Below are 24,538 nucleotides of genomic sequence, written 5' to 3'. Positions count from 1 at the left end.
ACAGATCAAACTGTTTTAATGAAAACTTCACAAAATGGCCTTTAGATGACTTGTGAAATGAGGAATCAATACGTCTGTTTGTCACTGCGGTTATTATGGGCTTAAGTGGGCAATTAGCACATGGCCGTCTCCCACTACATAATGCTTTATTTCACATCACCTCCTACGGCTTTAGTTCCACACAGCGGTTCAGGTCCGGTGTTTCCAGAACAGCTGACAGCTTCTGTTCTGCGGTTAATGTGGCGGGCGAAAAGCTGCTGAAAAGATAATGTAAGGGTTGTTAAAGTGCTGAAGGTAATTAGCTGACTGGCAGATGCTGATCAGGTGAGGAGCTGGTGGAGATGCAGGATGATGGGAAAGGCTTGCTGTTATAGAGGAGTGGAACTGCAGTCAGGATGAAATGGGTGTTGCATGTCGTATACTCCTGCATCTTTGTCACAAATACTGTGTGATTCCATGTGATTTTGTCAAGGTGAAAGATCAAACCCAGATGTTTCCTCTTAATAAAATCCTTATCGAGTTTAAAAACCACCATTAATCAAGGCCCACTTCCTCTTCAAAACATTCTAAGGTCCACACATGCTGGATTCTGACAACGCAGACGGACACTTCTGTACATGTCCTGTGTCCGTTACGTCAGTTTTCAAGGATCTTAGTGATCCGTCACTTCACGTTAAAAAGGGAGCACTACCACCAGAGATTGTGGGGGCAGCGTTGAGTTGCGCACAGAGACAGTACATACAAGTGTGTGACCTGTAGGTTTCTGAAGAGCTGATTTGAAGTTCATTGGACGGTTCCCACCATTACCGTCTTGGCAGCTTCACGAGTGCCTGCTCTCCTGGAAATACAAAAATGGGCAAAGACCTAGAGCTGAGAGGGGGGCTGTGGGCGTGGGGGTGGACGGTTGGCATCTATCAAACTCCGACCTGGCTGTAACTAAGTGCTAACCATGCTAATCAGGAGCTAACAGAAGCTAATCAGCTAACGCAGCAATGTGGGCTAAAGCTAAATCACATTGTTAGAAAGCTAAAAAGTGCAGGTGTACTACATTCTGCCTTCTTGCAGAGATATAGCAGGTACCTGTCAATCAAAAGGACACACCCCTAATTAGGCAAAATTTCAAGATAAAATTTAATATAAATGGACAAGTTGTAAAAAATTAACTCACCCTATAGTTGTCATAAAGGTAAACCTGACCTATTAAACCTAAAATGGATTTTTGAACCAGGCTGTAAACATGTTTATTTCTGCTGTGAAGTTGGTCTTTTTAACATGGGAGTCTATAGGGATTTGTTTGTTTTGGAGCCCCTAGTGGATGAGGGGTGAACTGCAATTTTTGGCACTTCCACATAGCCTTTGTTTTAAACTCCTGAAGGTTGCTGCTTGGTTCTACAGTCGACACACAATCAGCAAACGTAACCAAACAGGGAAGAAGAACATAAACAGGAAGGAGATGATGCCGAAAAAGCCAATTAAAAAGTGCTCAAAGATAAAGAAACAGAAGAAGAAGTTGACGAGAACATCATCATCATCAATAACTGTTGACATGGCGGCAGCATTTGACGAGCATTCTGTGTGAGTATGTCTGCAACCGTAGCAACAAACTGGTGTGTAAATGTAGAGGTGAACTCAGCACTGCCCACTAGTGGATGAAATGAGTGGTGTAAACGTAAAAGACGCATGGAAGTATAACGGCCCCGCAACCCTGAATTGGATTAAGCAGTTAGGAATATGAATGAATGAATAAAGTATAATGACGATGACATACGACATTGTTTAAAACAGACGTCACCATTTACGTACGTAAGGAAGCATAAACCAGCATTCAGGCGCCACTAGTCTCCTGTGGAAACACTTAAGTTTGCTTTATCTGAGAACAGTTCCACAGTTGTTGCATTTGTGTTTGACCCGTTGATCAGATGTAACACTAAAACATGTGAGATATGATTCGTGTCACATCATGACTATAACCCGGTGCTGCTGCTTCTCTTGATATCATCTCTACATGTTTTTTCCTGTTCAGTTGCCACACACACCACATGGAAAGCTTTGTCGACACACAGACGGAGCACTCTCTACTCTTCAGTTCAGTTATTCTTTTATGGCCAGTTCGGTACAAAGGTCATTTCACAGCACTTTGCATAATGAACAACAAATTCCCTTCGGCAAGCTCCTAGCAACGCGCTCTGTTACATCACAGCCGACTGACAGTCAGCATGTTGTGGGCTTTCACATCTTTAGCCTCTTTGTTGGTTTTTAGTGGGAAATTATCTGCAGATTTTATTTGTCTGTATTGACATACGGGAAGGACTAAAACAATTTAGAATAAACGTCCACAATATTTCAGAATGTATGCAACAAAATACCTTTGTAAGGCTACAAGTTCCTGGACATGGATCAAAAGATGTTGATATTTTTATTCTTTAGTTTCCTGCGTGGGTCATGCACTACACAGCTGCATCATGATACATGGAGACCGCTACCCAAAATGCATAGCAACATGATGCCATTTATATTCTCTGTGGCTTATTTGTATTCATTAGCAGTATTGTTTTTTACACAAAGCTCTGAATATTCTGAACTCAAATCCTTATGCAGTAATCAGAAGGAAGGGGTTCTTCTAAGCAGCTGTCTGGGTTTAGCTGATGCACACAAATCAGCAGAAGACTTTAACAAGGATGCCATCGTGGCTGTTTCCCAACTTCATTCTGTAATTATGAAGCAGCAGCTGAGGTCCTTCAGACTCTAAAACCTAATCTGCTAATTAAAATATGAGAATTTCCTTTTTTTTTTTTTTCCTCCATGAAAGTGATTCCCTCCTGGCTTTAAATATGCTGTTACAAGGAAACACATATGTAGTCCACAGTGGGAGTTGAGTAGGTTTGGCATCTACTGGAAACATGCAGATTTGATTCCAATTTCTGTTGCTTCTTTTTAGTGCTGCTTCCCTCGTCATCGTTATGTGGACAACCCTGACCACAGAGCCTATACGGTTATAGACCATTATCAGTCATATCACATCTTCTGTTACACCGCCATGTTGGGTGACAAACAACTAGCTGTTGTTAATTTGATGTTAATTCAAACAAGGATAACACTTTCCAGACCAGTTCAGCACCTAAATGGTCAGGTCAGACTGCAACACCTGAGAAAGTGCTTGATGCTGAAGACCTGTAGGATTTTCCAAATCATGGCTTGCAAACCTCCAAAACACTTATTTAACTATTTAACTTACAGGCTGCCAGGTATTGTTGGAGCAGAGAGCCCCCTTCGTTTTGGAGAATTTGGCTCATCTTTCTGTACTGCGGAATGTAGGGGGCTGATTAGTAGCGGATTTAAGAGATTTGGGGCTCCAGGCAAAGGTAGGCCCTATGGTAAATATTGCACTTTCTCTGCGTTGCTAACAAACAGCCAGTGTAAAAGTCTCTTTGCAGAATGAGAGGACCATGTATAATAACAGGGAAGGGTTGCTTCACTCGATGGTACGAACTGATCATTTGTTGTGACGAGTCATTCTTTAAGTTGCAGATCAACTCACTGATTGCATCACACACATAGATCACATTAGGTATTAGTGCACGGCCCTATATACCTGAAGAGGGGGGGCGGTGAGGCACACATAGTACAATAATCATTCTACTGATAGTTTAGCGAATGCATTTTAATCAAAAACATAATTTTTGTTAGTAATAAGTAACTAAGTAATAACTAACCATAAGTGTATGAGAAGTTTTATGGGGGCCCTAGGCAACCGCCTAGTTCTGCCTAATGGTAAGTCACTGAAGTGAGCTCCATGCCCAATCATGTTGGAGGTGTTTTAACGTGCACCCAGCCAAATTAGCTTTCCATTGACAGCAACCGCAAAAGCACAAAAAAACATCAAAAGACATGAAGAGACGTATTTGGCTGCTGATGAGTTTATCAACAGTCGCGCTTCACAGGAGCAGAATTAAAAAAACGTCCAAGTTGTTACGAGTCCATCAATATTTGGTTGTAAGATAAGTATCAAACTTCCAGCTGTGAAGAGATTTCCAGAGCATTCTCTCTTCATGTCTGAGTGGGAAAAAACCAGCTGAGAATGTAACACAATGTAAACATTAGAGATGTTTCTGTGTTATATTTAAGAGTTAAACTTTACTGAGAGGAAACATTGCTGTTCTATGACATCATGAAGGAAAACAATCTGTAACTTTTCATTAACTGAAACTCTCGTCTCTACATCGGCCATTTCCTGCCAGTTCTGAAGGTTCCTGTTCTGCATGTGTCATTCAGGCTCAAGTTGGATCAAGACTTCTAGGCCAGTTTATCTAATGGCACAACATGTTTTCATTCTTTTCTTTTAAATATTAACACAGAATAGCAACAAATTATTAGAGCAAAAATCACAACGTCTACAGAAGAACTAAATAGCTGAAAGAAAGGATGTGTTCTGTTACAGGAAAATCAATCATAAGTTAATATAACAATCAACATGGATGATAGAATGAGGTTTGGATTGAACAACGCTTCACATAAAGGATGGATGAAAATGACTCAAACACAATAATAAGCGCTGATAAATTCTCATACTTGCTATTATTTACACAGGACCTTTAGTTTTATCCCTGTTCCAAAGTTAAGGAATCAACATTTTTACCACTTTTAGCTTCAGCCCATGTTGCTTGTATTTTTGCCAAGTCTACTAGTTTACTCTGGTATAGTCTTAATTTTAGATTTATTGATTCTCAATTTAGAAATATTAATTGTAGATCCCTGCGATGGACTGGCGAGCTGTCCAGGGTGTACCCTGCCTGTCGCCCAAAGCCGGCTGGGATAGGCTCCAGCTTCCCCGCGACCCTGAATTGGAATAAGCGGTTCAGAAAATGAATGAATGAATGAATAATTGTAGATCCAGTGGAATATTAAGTAATAAGATGGTTGTTATTTTATTAAACACCTTTTCCAATGATTTCTTTTTTCTTTCTTTTTTTTTTTTTTTAACAAAAGGTGTTATTAAGTGCTTTATAGAAAATCATTAAAGAATTTCAGCAGGGTGCAGATTGCATTGAAAATCTTTTAAAAGAAAAAGAAAGTGATTAAATAAAAGTAGAGAGGAAAATGTTTCTAAGAAAAATCAGTGTTCAGAGTCGACAATTACTTGGTTAAGAAGCAGCAAATAAAGAAGTTTTTAACTTTGACTAAAACAGCAAAGTTTTTCTAAATCCTGCTGAGTCATCACTCCTTTAATCCTCAATATGTTGTTTACCTGCTGTGGGGACAAATGCCAAACTCCATTGTATTTCTTCGAGAGGAGTTCAACTCTGGAACAGCTGCAGTGAAGAAATAAAAACATGTCAGTCAATAGGATAAAAAATGAGATAATTAAAAGTTATGAGGCAAATATGGATTGAAATTAATGCATATTGTATATTATGATTTTTTTTGTGTGTATTACCACTATTTATTGTTAAGGTTTTATTGTAATGTAATATAATGTCCATTACTTTTCAGAGCTCCTGTATGATGTAAGGGTATTATTTATGAGGGAGTTTTGGACCAAGTAAGTGCTCAAATTCTTCCAAGACCCTTTTCAAACTTAAGAAGCTTGTTTTGTTTATTGTAATGACTATTTGTTCCATTTTAAAGTCTGTTTTTTTTTAGTTCAAAATAAATTCTGGAAAAAAAAGAAAGTTAGGGGTCCTCAATCCTGGTCCTTGAGGACTGGTGTCCTTCAGGTTTTCCAAGTGTCCCTGCCGCACCACTCCTGATTGAAATCAATATGTATTTAGCAGCCATGTCTCAGTCTGAGTCAGGTGTGTTCCAGCAGGAACACTTGGAAAACCTGCAGGGTTGGAAATCCTTCCTTTAAGTGATGAACAGCTTCGATCTTCACATCTGTTTTAGTGTTATGCAGTCGATGTCCAGGACTGCACCGAGATTTCTGGCTTTGTAATTCCTTTTTAATATATCAGGAAAGACAAAAAAGACAATCTTGCTTTCAAGAATTAAAGTGAAACTATTATGTGCATTTCAGGCTAATAATATATTTCTGAGCCCAGAAGGGCTGGGATTGATCGAGTTATTGTCACAAATCACTTTATTTACTTCAGACCGACCCTCTCCGTAGGCTGTCAGATCAGCCTGCGGGCAAAACAAGTGGATTGAGACTCTTCCGCATTAAGCCCCGCCTCCCGCCACTGCACTACATCGGGAGCGCGCACCGCACCTGCTTTCACCGTCATTGTAACATCTCATAAACAGAAGGATTAGGCTAATATGAACTCAATGAAAAAAACAAAATACAATGTCAACACATAGCATCCAGCCCTACATGTTGGAACCTGAATCAGAGCCTGAAAACGAAGTGGAAAACAGCAACCCACAGCAACGAATGCAGCAGGATGTCTCTCTTTGGTAAACTCACCAGCCATCGTTGGAAATAACTTTATCCCACGTTTTCCACCCGCCTGATGTATTTGTACATGCCCTTGTTAACCAGTAGAAGGTAACCAATCACCGAACCTTATCCCCCGGGACGTCACAAGGATTTCCAAGTAGAAAACACTCTCTAAAACGACACGTTTTTCGTCGCCATGGAAACCGAATGGAGACAGTGCTGGAACTCAAACTCAAACTTGCGTTTAGTTGATAAAAAAAACGGTGTCGTTCACATGTCTGATGAGGATTCAACACTGTAACACTGTAGAAAGCTCAGAAAACTCCAAATACCATCATAGCACCCCTTTAAACAAATCTGCTATTATTACCTCTACAGTAGCTAACCATCAGTTGCTCTATTGTTCGGCTTTGATATTTACTTAAATTTTGTCTAAACATGCCCATGGCACATCCTATAAATAGAAATAATTCCCAGAATTTACTTACATTTTACTGTCAATGAATATTAAAAATGAAAATATTAGGTGATGTTTCTGTGTTAAAAAGGCTCTCCATGGGATCCTATGTGGCCATTATAAATGTATTCCAGCTGGTTTGGAAATTTTTATCACAGCGACTTAAAAAGAACATTTATGAAGTGTTTATGGAAGACAGCCTTTAGCTAAATGACTTCAGTCAGATACATTATAATCTGTATGATTCTGTTGCATATAGATCTGAGTTGAGATAATGTTGCATAATGAGAACATGACTACTCTGGCGCTACCCACAGTGCAGGGATTTAACAGTTTAATAAGGAGGAGAAAACTAAAACTGTGTCTTTATTCACATGAATAATGATCAAATTTACCTTTCAGCCATTAAAAAAAAGGTCTCGGAAGGGAAATTCGAGGGCGTGTATGGAAAGGAAAACTGCTGCATAGAAACCTCAATCAAACATCTAAGTGAAAGTTTTCTGCTCTTCCAGCTCTGTCTGCCTTTACACGACGTGAATGTTGATCAGACCTGTTACTGTACAAACATGGAGCTCATTTATTTAACTCTTAATCAGGCAAACAGGTAAATCGTTTTACTGCAAGCTTTGCTGTTGTGTGCTGCCGTAAACCAAAACAAAGTGTGTCATGAGCCACACGTCCCTCTCCCTCTGCTCCCCATCCTCCCACATAACACACTGAACAAATCAACGTCATCATTTTGTAGAGGATATTGAGTAAGGAAATTATAACCTGTAGGTTGTCATTTAGCAGTCTAAGATGTACGACGGAGTATTAGGGCCACAATGAGAAGGAAAAAATAGTGTCGGATTATTAGTTTTTCCTCTGTTTCACTAGAGAATAAAGTCGAAATGACAAGAATAAAGTCGAAATACTATTAAAGTCAAGTTTTCAATATGAATTTGAACAGCTTTAAAACACAATGCCTGGTGTGTAACCTACTCACTTTTACATCAAGAAGTTGCATGCACACACGTTGTAGCCAACACGGCATGCGGTCACTCTGTCTTTTTTTCTTTTTTTTTACTTTCTTCTCATTTCGACTTTATTCTCGACATTTTGACTTAAATCTCGAAACTGTATTTCTACTTTATTCTTGTCATTTCGACTTTATTCTCTAGTGAAGCAGAGGAAAAACTAATAATCCGACACTATTGTTTTTTTCTCACTGTGGCCCTAATACTCCGTCGTAAAGATGAGAAGAGCTAGCTCTAAGGAAAATTTTTTACTTGTTTTGGAAATTGCAGCGCTCACTACCTTGGAGAAACAAGGCCGATGTGAATCCTTTGTTTTATTCAACAACATCAGCATCAAACTGTTGTTTCTTTAGAGGTAATGTCTGATCCTGGTGGACTTCAGGTGAAAGTTTTTTTCAGCTTTCTTTAAAAAATAGCCCCCGCCAAAGCTCACAGCCTATGAGAGGAGGGAGGAAGCGGCAATTCACATAAACGTCCAGCCGGACCAGCTTGTAACCATGGAGATGGAGATGTCACTGTCCAACAGCAATGAGGTGTTAAAAGGGACCCAGAGTAACAACAAAAAACCAAACACTGCTAAAGGTCCTTGTAGCTCCAGTGGCTATGGTTCTATGACGTTTCTTTAATTGGGAATTTATATTCCAGTATTATTTAATTCCAAATGCAGCATTCTCCTTTGGATTTACATGAAAACACCAATTCTAAATTGAGTTCTGATTGGACAGGGGGCAGATGTGACATACTTACCATCCATCCATCCATTTTCATCTGCTTATCCGGGGTTGGGTCACAGGGGCAGCAAGCAGGGAAGCCAAGACTTCCCTCTCCCCAGCCTCATTTGCCAGCTCAGTGGATGGGATCCCAAGTCATTACCAGGCCACCTCAGAGATTTTATCCCTCCAACGTGTCCTGGGTCTTCTTCGTGGGTATCCTTCTGGGATGTGCTTGGAACACCTCACCAGGGAGGCGTCCTGACCAGATGCGCGAGCCACCTCAACTGGCTCCTCCCGATGTCAGTTGACATGACATATACTTACATCTACCTGAAATAAACAAACTCCTGCTGCTTGTCTTTTCAGATATAACATTGAAAACCACATAATTTTAGCTTTGATTTTGATTATAATTTTGAAGCAGCTGTTCAACACTAGCATACTAAGTCACTTTATCCACAGAATATGTGCGCAGAACGGAATTGGAATGAACTTAGCGGAATGAACGTTTACATGAATTATAAGGAATAGTATAATTACATTATTCAGTTTGGATTTAAAATGAGAATAAAGCAGTCACTTACTTTAGAATAAACTTTATTTCTGAATTGTCTTTTGCATGCAGAATTAAGTGTTTACAGTGTCATCTTTCATTTGTTTGAAGCGGATTTAACTTTTGTTCAAAATTAAAGCTCTCATGTAAACATGGCCAATGTTTACTTGAGATGGACGAGCAACTTTTGCCAATCAATGAGCTAGTATTTTTTCTTTCTTCATGGTTAGTGTAAATACAGTAAATACTCTCGCAGTTTTTTCAGAAGAGTTCTGTTTAAAAGCTGCTGCACTCTAGACTTTTTCTCTATGATGAAGAAAGGACTAATGTAGATCATACAGTGAATTATGGTGATGAATTGGAAAGTTGATAGAAGATTGACTTCTTTCAAGATCTTTGAAGTGGCGTAAGGGCATCACCTCAAAAGAGCTGTCAAAATTCACACCCAGATTTTTGACACCAGAGTGACTTTATGGTGCCAAAAGGTCAAGATGTACCAGCAGAACTGTCAAGTGGATTTATTCTTCAAACAGCAAGTCTTTTCTTCATAATAAAATAGAGAAATATTAGAAATATAATTCATTTTATTTTCAGTTTTAGATTCTTCTGAGAAAAATTAAAGTAAAAGAAAAAGTCTTACAACTAAGTCCAGATTGTTTAATCAAGTCTGACTGGTTGAATGTGGTAAAACCAGTTACTAGTCGTTCTGTGATCACAGCATTACTCAGCATTATCTGCAGGGACTGACTTTGATATTTAAATTCTGTGTCTTTGGCACAGATGTTTTCCATGAAGGGTAAGCACTTCTCTGTAATTTGTCTCGTCCTGGTTGGCATCTGCAATCAACCCTGTTAAGTAGCACCATGGCATGGCACAAAACAGGACCCCAGATTTATCAAATAAAACCATTTAAACTCAAATCAGTCAAAGCTGCAAGGGAAAAATTCATTTTTTTGTTGCCAAGTTTAATCACTTTTCACTTGCTGTGGCTTTGCTTTGAGGAAGTGCGATTTGATTTCCATGTCCCATGGGTCCTCCCTGACTGATCCAGCTACAGTTTTACCAGGAATCAGAGGAAACACACAGGAGAGAGAGAAAGATAGTGTGACTGATGACTGATTTGGGAGTGAGGTTGAAACAAGAGTTGGCTTTGACATGCTGAATATATGCAGGAGGTATGTGAGGTCCGGCAGAAGCCCATGGTATGGTAGCATGGTGCCAGTTTCCGGTCGATAAAACAGCTTAGCATCATGTAAAGTCAGAGCCAAATCTCACAGAAAAACAAGTATTAGGTACAGTATATTTATCTTTATAAGTTGTATAATTATTGATTGTACAACCAGTGCAGTTGCACAGGGGCCCAGATGCTGTATGGGTCAAGTGGTTGGAGCACAAAAGCAACGTTTGCATCAGGGCCTGTCACCATGATGTTACGCTACTGGTCTATATGTCCAAAGTAGTTTGTGTTTTGCAGTGTTTAAACCTCCTTCAGGCCAGAGATGGGATAACAGGGGGAATTTTACACCAACAGCGACAGATTAGGTGTTAAGAGGACAATCGTTTTCTTATTGCCAATCCTAACCGACCATCGCCTAAAGCGGACATAATGATTCAGATGGCACTAAAACTTAGACTGAAAAAGTACAGACGGTTCATTCTCAACATTACATTTGTGGTACATTCACTGAAGTAAGCGCATTTGGTTTCATTTCTCTGCCCATACAAACCAAGGCAGATATATAATGAACAGTATCTTATTATTCATCTTTGGAACAAGGAAGAAACACAAAATGTCATGTATGTTGGTGGGGAGATGGAACATAAAGAAATGAAGAACTGGTACAGGTGTAGGATAGCTTTCTTTAAAATGGCCCGTTCCTCATTCCAAGTGCTCATCCAGTTAATAATGAAATGAGGAAAGACAGTAAACACTGTTCTGATGACCTAGATACTGAACACATAACTATGCCAGTCAAACCTCCTCCTTGTCTAACACACCTGGTTAAATAATGGATAAAAAAGCAGATATCATGGTGGATAGCAGCAACAATTCTCCAGCGAGGTGAAGCTGAAGGGCAACAGAGTAGCATGAAGGGCAAATGAGGGGGCAGGGAAATGCAGCACTGTGGCCAAATGGCATCGACATGACAGACACTTAATAAGAAGCTGAATTTGAGAAATGGCAGCAGGTGAACGATGGAAATAAATGAGAGTGTAAATGAGAGAAAGAAATGATGGGTGGGACGGAGTGGTTGACTTTACTGCGTTGACCGACCAATCCCACAGTGCTTTCTGGAAGGCTGAGATGACACACTGAAGGGATGCACAAACACACAGCTACATGTTTGCACAGGTGTCCAAAAAAAGGGAAAGAAAGAAATTAAACATAGACACACAGGCACACAAAGAAAAAAAAAGGTGCAAACGCCATTAAGTCTATGGGGGATTTTTGTGATGTGCATTGTTGCTTCCATAATCTTTTACGTTTTTGCAATCATAAATCCAACATCTACACACAAGCACACACACACACAGCTGCCTTTTGTGCAGCCTGGTCCCTGCCTCAATTTGAACTGTATCAGTGAGCAATGGTGACCCACTGACGTCAGTGGACCTGGGTGAAAAAAGCTGTCATTTTTCACAGCATGTCCTAATGCAATCATCTCTCCAGAGAGAGTCGGGAGAACATTTTGCCTCCAAGCATTTTTACTTTGTGTCTTGGGGAACCGGATGTGTGTGTGACTGGTACTACAGGGCCTTTGGAAAGGAAAGGTGTTGGAAGCATTGAGTTTACGGTATGTCCACAGGAACATTCTTTGTTTCACAGAAGTTTTTATCCTCTGTGTCTCTCATAACAATCCCGTCCACATGGCTCAGAGAAAAATCCACATGCAAACAAAGACATGACTGACACATCATCCATCCATCCATTTTCCACCACTCACACAAGGTCATGTCACAGAGACAACAGCTTGAGCAAAGACGTCCAGACATCCCATGTCTGGACCAATATTGTGTACTGTGTGTCAATTTACATATCTGTCTTCTGTATTGAGCAGAAATGGACCTTTAAAGGCTCATTCTGACACTAGTCACACAAATGGCCATGCTGCAAGCCAAGCATGCCAATTATTCCGTACACACACAAACAAACAAATGTGTGTAACTTTAATGTGTTTGTGGATACACTTTTCAGTTGATTGTATCCTTCAGTATTTAGTGTTTCAGAAGGCTTTTCATTATTAATTATCAGGTTATTTCAACTAAACGATTGATGTTTCGCTGTAGAAGTGTTGCCACATCCATAGGAGGGAGTGTTGAAGTGCTGATCTTGACTCAGATTCTTGTACTTGTACTTGTGCAACAATGTTTTGAGTTCTTGAGAGGCAAAAATCATCTCTGCTGTGGCCTTCAGGAAATCTCATCCATCACGTCTGTCTTGCTGCTTCATTTGACTGTCATGATTGAGGTTCCTTTTGAAATTGTCAGAGGAATAAGAATGGAACGACGTTTTCTTCAGGGACATCACCTAGAAACATCATTTTATTGGCAGTGACTGCCGCATATGCCTGGCATTGCTGCAATTGCTCCCCTCCTCCCATCTACTCTTTTACCGGTTTTGTCCTCTTTTCCCCCTGGAAAACACTCCCAATCATGGCTATAGCGGTGTCATCAGAGGTACTTGTCTTTCGTGGTCTCCAGGAATTAATCCTCCTCTCCCTCTCACCTTGCTATCAGCCTAACACAGTCATTACCACAGTCTCCGCTGGAAAAGATTGGTTCCTGTTTCGCACACGGTGTGGCTTCAGCAGCTTTTCAGCAGGGTGATGTAACCGATGGCAATCTTAACTCCAGATACGGAAGGCCATGTTGAGCCAACATTTTGATCTGAACTCCCACTTGGATTCACACAAGCAGAGTGAAGATGAGGCGGGACGTTTTGCATGGGGTAATTTTGCATCTGCGTTGCAATAATGACCCTTTTTGTTTGTTTGTTTTGCTTTTCTTTTGGTTCCTGCTGAATTGTAGGTCTGAATGTGCCACACAAACACCTGGTGCTGGTTTTGTTTGAGTGACAGCCACATAAATGATGGCTTAGTGGAGACATATCCATTGAGCCAACGTCACTCGGCTCACAGTGATTATTTCTTAACCGCTGGGTCTGACTACTAGAACCATTGGAATGCAATCAGATGGTCAATAGCTTATTGGCAGGATTACAACCTGTATTTCTGCAGTGTGGGCTATTTCACCATGGACTGTTGAATCATTTCACCACAGGGATGATTTAATTTCACAATTGATCTGGGGGAGGCCAGTAAGTGATGCCTTGTGGCAAGAATGAAAAAAGAAATATAAGAATTGGCTTTTAAATCAGGAGTTATTTTAAATCAAATTATGTTAATTTATCAACATGTATAAAGTCTCTGAACTGACTGTTCTCTGGATGGTGTCGTTTCCATCATCATGTTGTTTTCAAACACAGAAAAGTTTAACTGAAAATAAATGGTTTCTGTCTAATTTTCACAAGTGCATCATTAAGATTTCCATTTTTGTTACTGCACAATGCAGGGGTTCCCAGCTCTGGTTTTCTCAACAGCCACAATCCTGCAGGTTCTCCAATGCCACCCCAACACACATCACTCAAACTGACCAGTCATTGTGCAGAACTTCATTGGCTGTTGGATCCATTTAATGGAAACCAGGTGTGTTGGAAGTGGGATACATGGAAAACCTCCAGGATTGTGGCCCTTGAGGACTGACTTTGGGCACCCCAGGTTTAATGTAAACTATATAGCCCATGTATATACACTTTATTGGGTTACATAACAGTAAAATTCACAATGAAGTTGCGTAAATCTCTATATGTCTGTGAAACATTAACAAATATATGAACTGAGATGTGTCGTGCCATTCCCATGCTCCTGACATGCCGTGATAAGATCATTATTTTATGGTCTTTGTGCTGAAGCAAATTAAATGTATGCTTACAGAGTTTTAATGTAAACAGAGACAAGTTAGTGGAACACATATGTCTAGCCTATATGCATTTTCATTCATGTAAAACTGTGTACACATAATAGGGGTTGAGAGTTGAGCAGAGCAGCTGCTACTTGTTTGTGTCTAAAGGAGCCGTTTAGGTGTCATCCATGTTTTTAATTTAATCTGATCTCAGCACACACTGTAGTCATGGAAAAAAAATGGGGTTAATAATCAATTAGACTGATTTATGAAGGAGCATATGTTCTCTCAAACAGATGTTCAGTGGAAAAAAATGAAAAAGGAAAAAAAAACAAGCAAGGTTTTCAAAAAGCTTCTCATAAATGTACTCATGTGGCAGATGTTGGGATTTTCTTGGACTTTTGGACACTTTATGAAACAGAGTCTTCAATATTTGCTTGAACAAATGCAACAAAAATACGAAAACTTGTGGAAACAAATCGGATTTCTGTAACGTTAAAAAGACAGAAAACCTAATAAGCCCTCTCTGTGATCAAAGAGACTGTCAGTGAGGTTGCGATCTTTGCTTCATCATGTTCCTCAGCTGTAGAGAAAAAACATCCTCGGGGGCATTAAAAAGGGTCATAAACTCTAATGCGGGCATTTGAAGACATTGGACTCTAAGTGGCCTCGCTCAAACAAGGACACATTCTCTCCCCAGAGGCCATTTCCATGTACAGAATTGGGAAATAGAAACTATTGATTTCACTTTGTGTTTAATGTAATTGCATTGCCTGTGTTTTGTGAATGTTTTGCAGGTTTTTCTTCCCTCTTTATTTCTTTCTTCACTCCTTGGTTAATATCCCATGTAAATAGTCGATTTGGAGATCATGACTTTGGACATAACCCGACATATCCAAATGTTCTCCATCAATATTCAAAATATTGGTCAACAAAGTTGCACAACTCATGTTTACATCCAGTAGAAGTGGTTTGAATGCAGCTTTTGTGCACAATGTAAAAACAACTCAAAATCAAAACTGCACTGTGACACAAAAGCACATTGGCAAATGTTCAGTCAGTCATTACACTGATTTATTATTTTCTCATGGCTAAATTTCTCTTAACAAGCGATTTACAAGTAATTTAAAGTGTGAGCCATGAATTTTTTTAGTAACAAAAACGATCATGTTTCTTTACCTACAGAAAACTTGATTATTCCTGGGTGTCACTGATAAAGTATTGATGGAATTGCTGATGAGCAGACGTATGCATCTTACAGCCAGCTGATTAAATTGAATTGTTTATGTTTATTGGGATGTTTGAGCTGGTACTGCTTTGGATGTCGGCTTGTTATTGACAGTTTGACTCCTGCACGGCACTGTTTTGGCCTCGCTCCAACTCGAAGTAATTGACACGTCGCCCGCTGGGGTTTGTGATTAACTTTATTGACATGTAAGGGGAGCTGAGGTTTTTGGCATTGCTCACACTTGGCTGAGCGAGCAGACCTTTTCAGCTACTAAGACGAAAGACAGCATTGATGTTTTCATGACCCAGTGAAATGGACAGCAGTAAGACATATGGACAAGGTTATTCACTGTGAAATTTGTGAGGCTTACTCTATTTCAGCTTACACAGATTCTGAGGAAAAGTAAGTTAAGGATCAAGCAAAGTAATCTGCAGACTGCTCATTGCCTCCAGATAAGGTCACTGTTGTCGCAGCCCAAACTTGAAAACCAACAAGATAATAACAGACTTGTCTGACAGACGGAGCTGGGGACTCAAGTTTGGAATTTGGATTCATGTCACACTTATGTCGCTCATAAAGTGACTTCAGATTTGACTCTGACTGTCTGATTGCATGCCTGCTGTATGCAATTAATTTTCCCAGACATTACACTCATGTAATATAACAAACAGATACGTAGATACACAAAACATAAAAAAAACCTTTCCCTTGGGACAAATAAAGAGAAGAAAACTGTAACTCCTGTGGCATAAAGATGCTGATGCTTGATCCAAGACATCTAACTTTAACCATCCTCTTACGATACACCCAGAGATGTTAGCTACATTGTAGAATGAAAACAAATTCTTGTATCTACAGTAGCAACAAGCTTAGTGCCACAGCAGCGAGACATACCTTTGTACACAATCATGTTAACCCCATTAGACTGTTTTTACTGAAAGTATTCAAATGAAGAATGGGACACTTACTGGCCCCTCCATCATATCATTGATCACCATGAACTCCATATTCACTGTTACGCCGATGATACCCAACTCTACATTTCCACTGAATCCATTATCCCTGTCATCCTCTCCAGCACATGACATAAAGACCTGGAAGGACAATAATTTATTAAACCTCAACAGCAGAGATAAATCCTCATTTACAGATTTAAATCTCTGTATTGATAATCCCATTGCCACCCCCTCCCCATCTGTCCGCAACCTTCCAATCACAATGGACCCAACCCTTTCATATCAAACATGCATAAACCATATCACTAAAACATTCTTCTTCTACAGGCGTAACATTGCCGGCCTCCATTCCTACCTCTCCCAGTCCACAGCTGAAATATCCTCTTCATCGATTCCATTACTGCCATAGACATTTGTATGGACTTCCTTCAACTCATCTCATGCAGAACTCGACTGCCCATCCCACTTACAGGCATCTGCTTCAGAGAACATATCACTTCAAACAACTACACTGACTCCTTGTTCAGTACCATATCCAATTCTAGCTCCTCTTCCTCACCTACAAGTCCCTCCATAACCTGGCTCCTCCATTCCTCTCTGACTTTCTACAGCAACACCTTCCAACCATTCACCTCTGTTCTGCCAACACCAACCTTCTCACACATATTACCCACATTAGGCACTGGACTTTGGGGGACCCAGCCTTTGTCTCTGCTGCCCCCTCCCTCTGGAACTCACTCCCACAACCCGTTAGAAACTCGGAGTCAATACAGAACTTCTTATCACTCCTCAAAACCTACCTATGCAAACCGGCTTTTCCATAATTCTTAATCCTGTTGTCTTTGTACTCCTTACATGTTGTCTTTGTTCTCCTACGTAAAGCGTCTTTGAACGTCCTGAAGAGCCCTATACAAGTTTGGTGGATTATTATGATAATTAGAACTATTATATTTCTGAAGGTGATGAGTTGTTTGCTTTGCAATGAGCTGCAGTAAATAACGTTAAGCTGAGACCAATAAACCATCAACACTTGGTCTGTTTGTTGGAAAAACAGGTTACAGTTGTTGCTGCATCTTAACTCGTGCTTATGTCAGAAAATCATTGCAGCCGTTTTGTCTTTGTGATTTTTCTGATGCCATAGTGTATCCTTTGAGCCATCCTCCCCATTCAGCCAAGCAAATCTTGTTAACTGTAGTAGTAGTTTTAGAAGGTTCTCTTTCAACTCTGTTGGTCCAGATGGCTTTGGTTACACGTTAAAAACTTTTAGTTTTTATTTTATTTTATTTTATATCTTAGAAGAATATGTACTTAATAAAATTTTCATGTTCATCTTGTAGGCTAAAGTTTTTCCAAAATTCACTAAAGAAAAGGAACTGTCCAGTGGAGAAGAGCAGAGCATTTGTCAGTTAAAGGTATTGATCTGTGGTGTTGGATAAAGTATTAAATATGGATTTGAAATTGCTTGGATATTGCAATGCAGTGTTCTAACCAGACCAGACTTGTAAACATATTTTCAAACTTAAGTTCAGAGATCCTCATCAACAATGAAATCAAATTTTATTTAAAAAAAACACTTTTCATCTGAGAGCAACATCAATAACAATTTGTTTTTGTTTTTTTAAAAAAACTGTGATTTTAAATATCTAATCCCCTCTAATTGGAGTCTTTCATCAGGTTTTTCGAGATTTGTTCTACTGTTTCAAGCTGCATTGAAAATATGAATTGGATATAATTTATACTTGATAGGGCTACCAAATTATTATTCAGGTTTGAATAGAGCCTGATGAATGAGCCTGATGAATACGCACTGATACTAGCAGAAACATTCAATCAAGCTCACATTTCTATTTACAATAATGACACTTTAATCACAGTTTTGTCCTTAAATATTTACATTTTGTGAAATCCAACTCCAGATAATTGGTATTGATCCCACTTTTAAGTACAATCTAGCCTGGTAAAGTACAGCTTGGCTTTTAACTGGTACCAAGTAACAGGAGCACATCACTCCAGTTTTAAAGTCTCTGCATTGATTGGTTTCCGTATTGATTTTAAAATTATTTTATCTCTTTTTAAATGTCAACATGGCCTTGTCCCACAGTATCTGTCCGACCTGCTTTAGTTCTACACCCCAGCTCGCTCTCTGGGGTCAGCAGATCACTTCCTGCTGGTTGTCCCTAAAACTAAGGTGAAATCCAGGGGAGGGGACCCCTCCTTTTTCAGTTGTTGGGTCAAAACTTTGGAATTCACTGCCACTGCACCTTAAACAGGCTGGGTCTCTGCTCTTAAGGGTCATCTTTTTTCACTGGCTTTTAACACAGCTTGATTTATTTTTTATGTTTTCCTTGTTCTATAGTGTGTTACTGTGACCAGTAATCTGATTGTTTTGTTATAAGATATTGTTTTATTCAGTGGTATATTGTTGTTGAGCCTGAGATTGTGTACAGTGCTTTGGTCAGTGACTGGATTGGATTGGATCACAGCTAGGATAGCTAAAGGAATACAGCGGCAGCTTGTTAGCTTAAAGCGACGTAGATAGTAATTATTGCATAACATATGAGCTTAATTAAATCTGTGTTTCAGTGTTGCTCCAATCATTAAATCCCTATTACTCTTTATTTCTGTTACTTTTAAAGCAGCTTATTGTTAACAGGCCACTGCTGCTTGTATGTTTCTTTCAACTGATGTTTGTGTTTGTGGTGAAAGAGGATGGTGCATTTAATGACAAATGACTAAAATTTTTCACATTTCAACTGTTTAAAAAAGATAAACAGCTAGATTTTCTACTGTACATACAAAAAAATGAAAGAAACTAGTGGAAAATCGGTAATATTATTTATTTTGTAACGTACCAGTTGCTGATCAGAATAAGAAACAGTAAAAAAAAAAAAAAAAACCTCAGAAGTTCACAATTCCAATATACAGCCAATACACCATGATTTATACTTGAATGAAGATGAAGAGGCTCAAAAAAGTTCTACTTTTCATAATATAGAGGCTCACTGATTCATCTTGTTACACTGCAGTGTCTCTGCACTGCTGGGAAGTCAAGGTACTGAAATGTGTGGATGTTATTTGACATGTGCAACCCAACTGAACACTGTTACAGACCAAGCACACACACACACACACACACACACACTCCATGACACCAGCATTCCTAGAAAGTAGCAGTCTCCACAGCACAACAATCTTCAGGCAGTGGCTTGAGGAACACAGAAAAGAGCCCAAGGCGACGAGCTGTCCTATGGACTCAACAGGTGTCAATTCAATCAAGCTTCTGCTGGATGTAGAACAAGTCTGATCCACACAGGACTTAACCCACAACCCACAGGGCCCAAAGGATCGGAGGCCAATGTTTTGGTGGCAGACACACACAACAGAGCTGACAGGGTGGCACATGGGAGACGGACGAGCAGTGTAAGGCTGGTGGCTTTGATGTTGTGGCTCATCAGGATTCATCACATGCAGACTGTATGAGAGCAACTGCGGAGCGCAACTTTAAACACGATGGGAACTTAATGCTCCAAATAAAAGATTCAAAAGCAGAAGAGCTCAAAAGCAACTTTCCTGAGGAAGGAATTGATAAACTTGAAGAGAACCACACACTATAAAATATGAGGCATGTGTTAAATAAAGACCCAGAAAGACACTAATAATAAATACGTCATAATATGATTTTCAAGGGAGCAGATTTAATGATCTCAATCAGTGGTTTCCAGCCTGGGATCTAGGTCCCCTCAGGGGGTCCCCAAAGAATACAGGGGGTCCCTGAGGCTTTGAGTGTTGGTTTTCATTAAAACTTAAGACCATATCCACACAGAGACCAGTTGCAGTTTGTACACTCATGTTTTTTTTTAATCATCTGGACTTTTCGTTCACGAATATCTTGGAATTTGACAACTTACGCATCCAATCCATTTTTGTCCACACGCTGGGGTTTAATGAGACCAGTGAGAAAATTATACTTATCAGTGAGAATGATATTTTCTCACGGAAGATGAAAAAGTATTTCATCTCCACACTGGTAACATGGATTTTTCATGCAACATTTTGTTAATAAAACGTGTCTGAGAAACACCACAGAGAGGAAGATTTGCTCAAATTAAACTATTTTAAAATAATAAAGGCTGTACATTGTTAATTCAATTTAGGCTTCATTAAAGAACAAGACTGAGCCAATCCACAGTATTTATGGTGAATCTAATGAAAGGATAAAACCCAGCATGTATTCCACACAGGATGGACAGGGGTTCCACGGCTTCCTCATATGTGCATGATGGTGGTCCCCCAAATAGGATGGGGACCACCAGTCTAAATAATGTGACTGCACCCACCCCCCTTTATAGTTTACAACATCTGGACAAGCTTTCTTGTGTTGTACAAACACATTGGATTTCATGTGAGCATCTTCCAGTCTGAGAGAAGTTAATCTGGTTTTTTAAAGTTTCAAAATAGCATTAAGGGCACAAATAGAAGCCCACATTGTAGATAAAACTGTACAGGAAGACAAAATAAACTGAGAGAGTAATATTCCTGCAGCTGAAGCACCAAATGGGGGAAAAAGTACATTTTTTTGCAAAGTTAAAAATCAAGAAGTCAAAAGATGTTATGTTCCCTTTAACAATGAGAATGAAAGCCCACCAACACGAGATAAAGCAAGATAAAAGAAGCAACGCCTGGATAAAAATTCATTCATTCATTCATTTTCCTAACCACCTAATCCAATTCAGGGTCACTGGGAAGCTGGAGCCTATCCCAGCAGGGTTTGGGCAAAAGGCAGGGTACAGCCTGGACAGCTCACCAGTCCATCGCAGGGCTGGATAAAATTAAACATATAATTAGGTCACATAAATAGACTGTTAAAATACATTTTCAAATTGATCATAATCTCACTGGAAAATATGCAAATGATCTCAGGCTGCATGGTGGTGTAGCGGTTTGCACTGCAGCGTCACGGCAAGAGGGTTGCTGGTTTGAGCCTCAGCTGGGGAGGACAGGTTGAGTAGTGACTTTTCTGTGTGGAGTTTGCATGTTCTCCCCATGTATGTATGGCTTCTCTCCAGGTACTCTGGCTTCTTCCCACTCAACTTATCACTCTAAATTCTCCTTAAAAGTGCACGTGAGCCTGAACGGTTGTTTGACTCTGCGATGGACCAGCGACCTGTCCAGGGTGTACCCTGCCTTTCGCCTACTGGAATAACTGGGATAGACTCCCCGGCAACTCTGAACAGGACTAAGCAGGATGTATTTGTGTTAGTATTTCCTCATAATTAAAAATATGGGGAAAATACCTGCAATTTCTTTTGTTTGCTTGCTTTTACGCAGAGCAAAAAAAAAAAAAAAAAAAAAAAAATTGTAACATGTAGTTGATTTTTTTTAGATATTAATTGCAAACCAAACTGACAGTAGCCCATCATACAGCTGCTTCATTCACAGAACAGCATGAGCCATAATCAGGCGCGCCTGAGCCAACCTAGGAGTTTGAGTGACTGTTTAAACCTTTCATCCTTTTCTCTGACAGCGCTCTGTCGCACCAACACGACGCTGCACACACAGAAGCTGGGTGTTCACTGTATTAGAAGACAGTGGGATGTCATTAACTCAGCGAGAGGAGCCGTTAATGTAATTAACAGAGTGGAGACGCGAGAGAGGAAGTGTCGGTGGCGGGGTTGGCAACCGAGAGGTCGACTAAATCATTTTTTGCAACAGTTATGCCCACCCCCCCTCCCAACCTTCTCCACTAAACCCCTATTGAGAAACTGTCTTTAATTAAAAAAATCCCCCATTTCCAACACACTCGTATGCCCACCCGCCCTGTACACAAACACCACTCGAGGTTTTATGCGCTCTAGTCAGAACATGTTGGCTTGATTAGTATTAATCCTTATCTCTGAAATGGACGGCTTCTCAGTTTTTTCCTCAGCCGGCTAATTTCATGAAGAGCGTAATTACAGCGTTTTCAATTTTGGCCCTCTGCAGACTGGTGAGGCTGACTGTCTATTTCTGCACCGCAGCTGAGAGGGCTGGGCGTTGCGGTGGTAGCAACACTGTGCACGTGTGTCTCCATGCTTCCTGCAGAGCTGGTGGACACACATGATTATGGTTTTTGGAAATGAAATGAGATGCAGTTATTAGGGATGTCTTACACAAGAGATCATTTGATGCCAAATCCGAACTGGAAAAGCAGCTGAAATCATGATGACTGTGTAAACCTCACAGTTAATTGCAACTCTTGTACAAATACAGTTGATTTACTAAGTACAGCTGATGAAAATATTGCGAGTATATATTTTAGTGGCTGTGTGCGATAACTCTATGATTTCCAATAATCTGATACACTCCGTGTCCAAGTAGGAGGATGAAAGGCATGTCGGCTCTGATTAAAGCTGCCAAACTGGCAGAGTTTGAGTAAATGTGTGTGTGCGTGTGTGTGTGTGTGTGTGTGTGTGTTCATACATGTGCTTTGGTCACTCTCCAATAGAGAGATGAGTGCTGCCCCTAGGCTGTGGCCACGTTCCCATCCTTCTCAGCTCCGTCTTTCATCTGTCTTAGTATCTCTCTCTCTTCCTCTCAGCAAAGTGACAATCGCTTGGCCGATATCTCCACTGTTACCTCTCTCCCAAACGCTCCGTAAACAGCTGTCTTGCACCTTTTCAGTCAAGCAGCTTGTGCATATATAATCACATACAGGCTGCTCATCAACTCTCTTCTGTCAGCTTTGATAATAACTTGGGGCTTAAGGCACTGTGGCCCACCATATTTTGTCACACTCCCCCGGCTTTGTGAACACAGGCCAGCCTCGCCAGTAAAGCAGCTCTGCCTTTGCTGATAATGAGTTCTGTGTCCTCAAAGATAATCTAGTGTGGACAAGTGCCAGATTCCCTTGAGGTGATTGGTACGTCGTGACTTCTGACACCAACAGGACGGTGGTTTAGGCGCCGAGCATGCTTCCCTCTCACTAATAGACAGCTATTAATTTGGACTTGATTAAATGAAAATGCCATGATGTCCAAAGGGAGACTTTGCAATCACAGCGGTGGAAGATAAGGTGGTGGGAGGCATGAGACAAATACAGCCCATCTGAAGAGTCAAATAAGTCGAATTCGACCAAGTGATTAAAACGTGCAAGGGTTAAAAATGTTCCGGGAAACTCGTCTTGAGAACGGAAAAAGGATGGTGAACATGAATGGTGTACCTTAAACTAACAAACTACATTTCTAATAGTCTATTTTTACGAGTTTTGAATGCAGCCACCTCTACCTGGAAGACAAAATATAAATCTACCTCCGTAATGTCTGCTGTGACACTGGGACACTTATTTAGCTAACAGTTTAGCGCTATAATTAGCATTTGTGATCTCTCTACCTCTGCCAAGTGCCACCTGCTGAACATCTGTTACACCACAGCCGCTGGGGCCAGCAGTTTCCACCTTCACCCCTCCCTCCTCCACCAGCCGCCATGCCAGAACACTCAGGCCTGAAGTCAAGTGATAGACATAAAATTGAAGAAAACACCCGGACAGGTGTGTTTGAGTGTTCATCTAGAGTGTGAAAAGAGAGAGGTCGTCCTCCCACGGTCACCTTGACCCCCCCTACCTTCCCTTCCTCCATCAGCTACAGTTAAATCGCAATAAGCGTGTCAGACCACCCTGTTTCAGTGGTGGGCGCGAGCCATCAGCGTATGCTCAGCACATTCACTCTGATGGGAAGCTTCTGCACTTGCTTGGGTATATTGGATTTATTTCTCGCTCCAGTGATGATGGATTTTCCATTTTCCTGTTTCGTGCAATGGCGCACTATTATTAAAAGAAGCCACACATAGAGACCGTTGCATCTTCCGCTACACGCCGTTGCACATTGTTTGCTCAATGCCATTTTCTGAATATGCTTTTCGCCGCCAAGACATGCTTCCCCATAGTCTAGGGGTCCATTTAACTCTAATTCAACATTGTTCAAGTAGTACAGCTGGGAAGGGGCAGGGAGGCATTCTGTCTTCCATTTACCACCTTCTAGTCTTTCGTTGTCACTTCGCCTAAAGCACCTCCGTGGGCAAATTGTCATTTCAGAGTCTTCGTCCTGACAGCAGGAGATGAGGGAGTGGAGCAAGGGGTTGGCGCAAAGGGGTGGTGCAATTATGACAGGAGTGAAAGAAAAGAGAAAGGGGGGGTGAAATAAAGTTGCTCTTATCAGAACTGACCAGGAGCAATGCACGCACAAAGCTTCTTGGGAATCCAATTTAGTCTTTGCTGTTAGTTTAAGTGATATCAGTGCAATT

The 24,538-nt window shown here is 40.4% G+C and overlaps 1 protein-coding gene across 1 annotated transcript in view; it reads left to right on the top strand.

Annotated features, from left to right (window-relative positions):
- LOC306760935 (calsyntenin-2-like) overlaps positions 1–24,538 on the top strand; it is a gene marked incomplete at both ends in the record, with an annotated part of 361,417 nt that overhangs the window by 162,333 nt on the left and 174,546 nt on the right. The window lies entirely within an intron of this gene.

The sequence above is a fragment of the Telmatherina bonti genome (assembly GCF_933228915.1).
Source record: "Telmatherina bonti genome assembly, chromosome: 9".
NCBI lineage: Eukaryota > Metazoa > Chordata > Actinopteri > Atheriniformes > Telmatherinidae > Telmatherina > Telmatherina bonti.
Note: the sequence above shows the minus strand (reverse complement) of the source record. Positions and strands in the feature narration are given on the sequence as shown.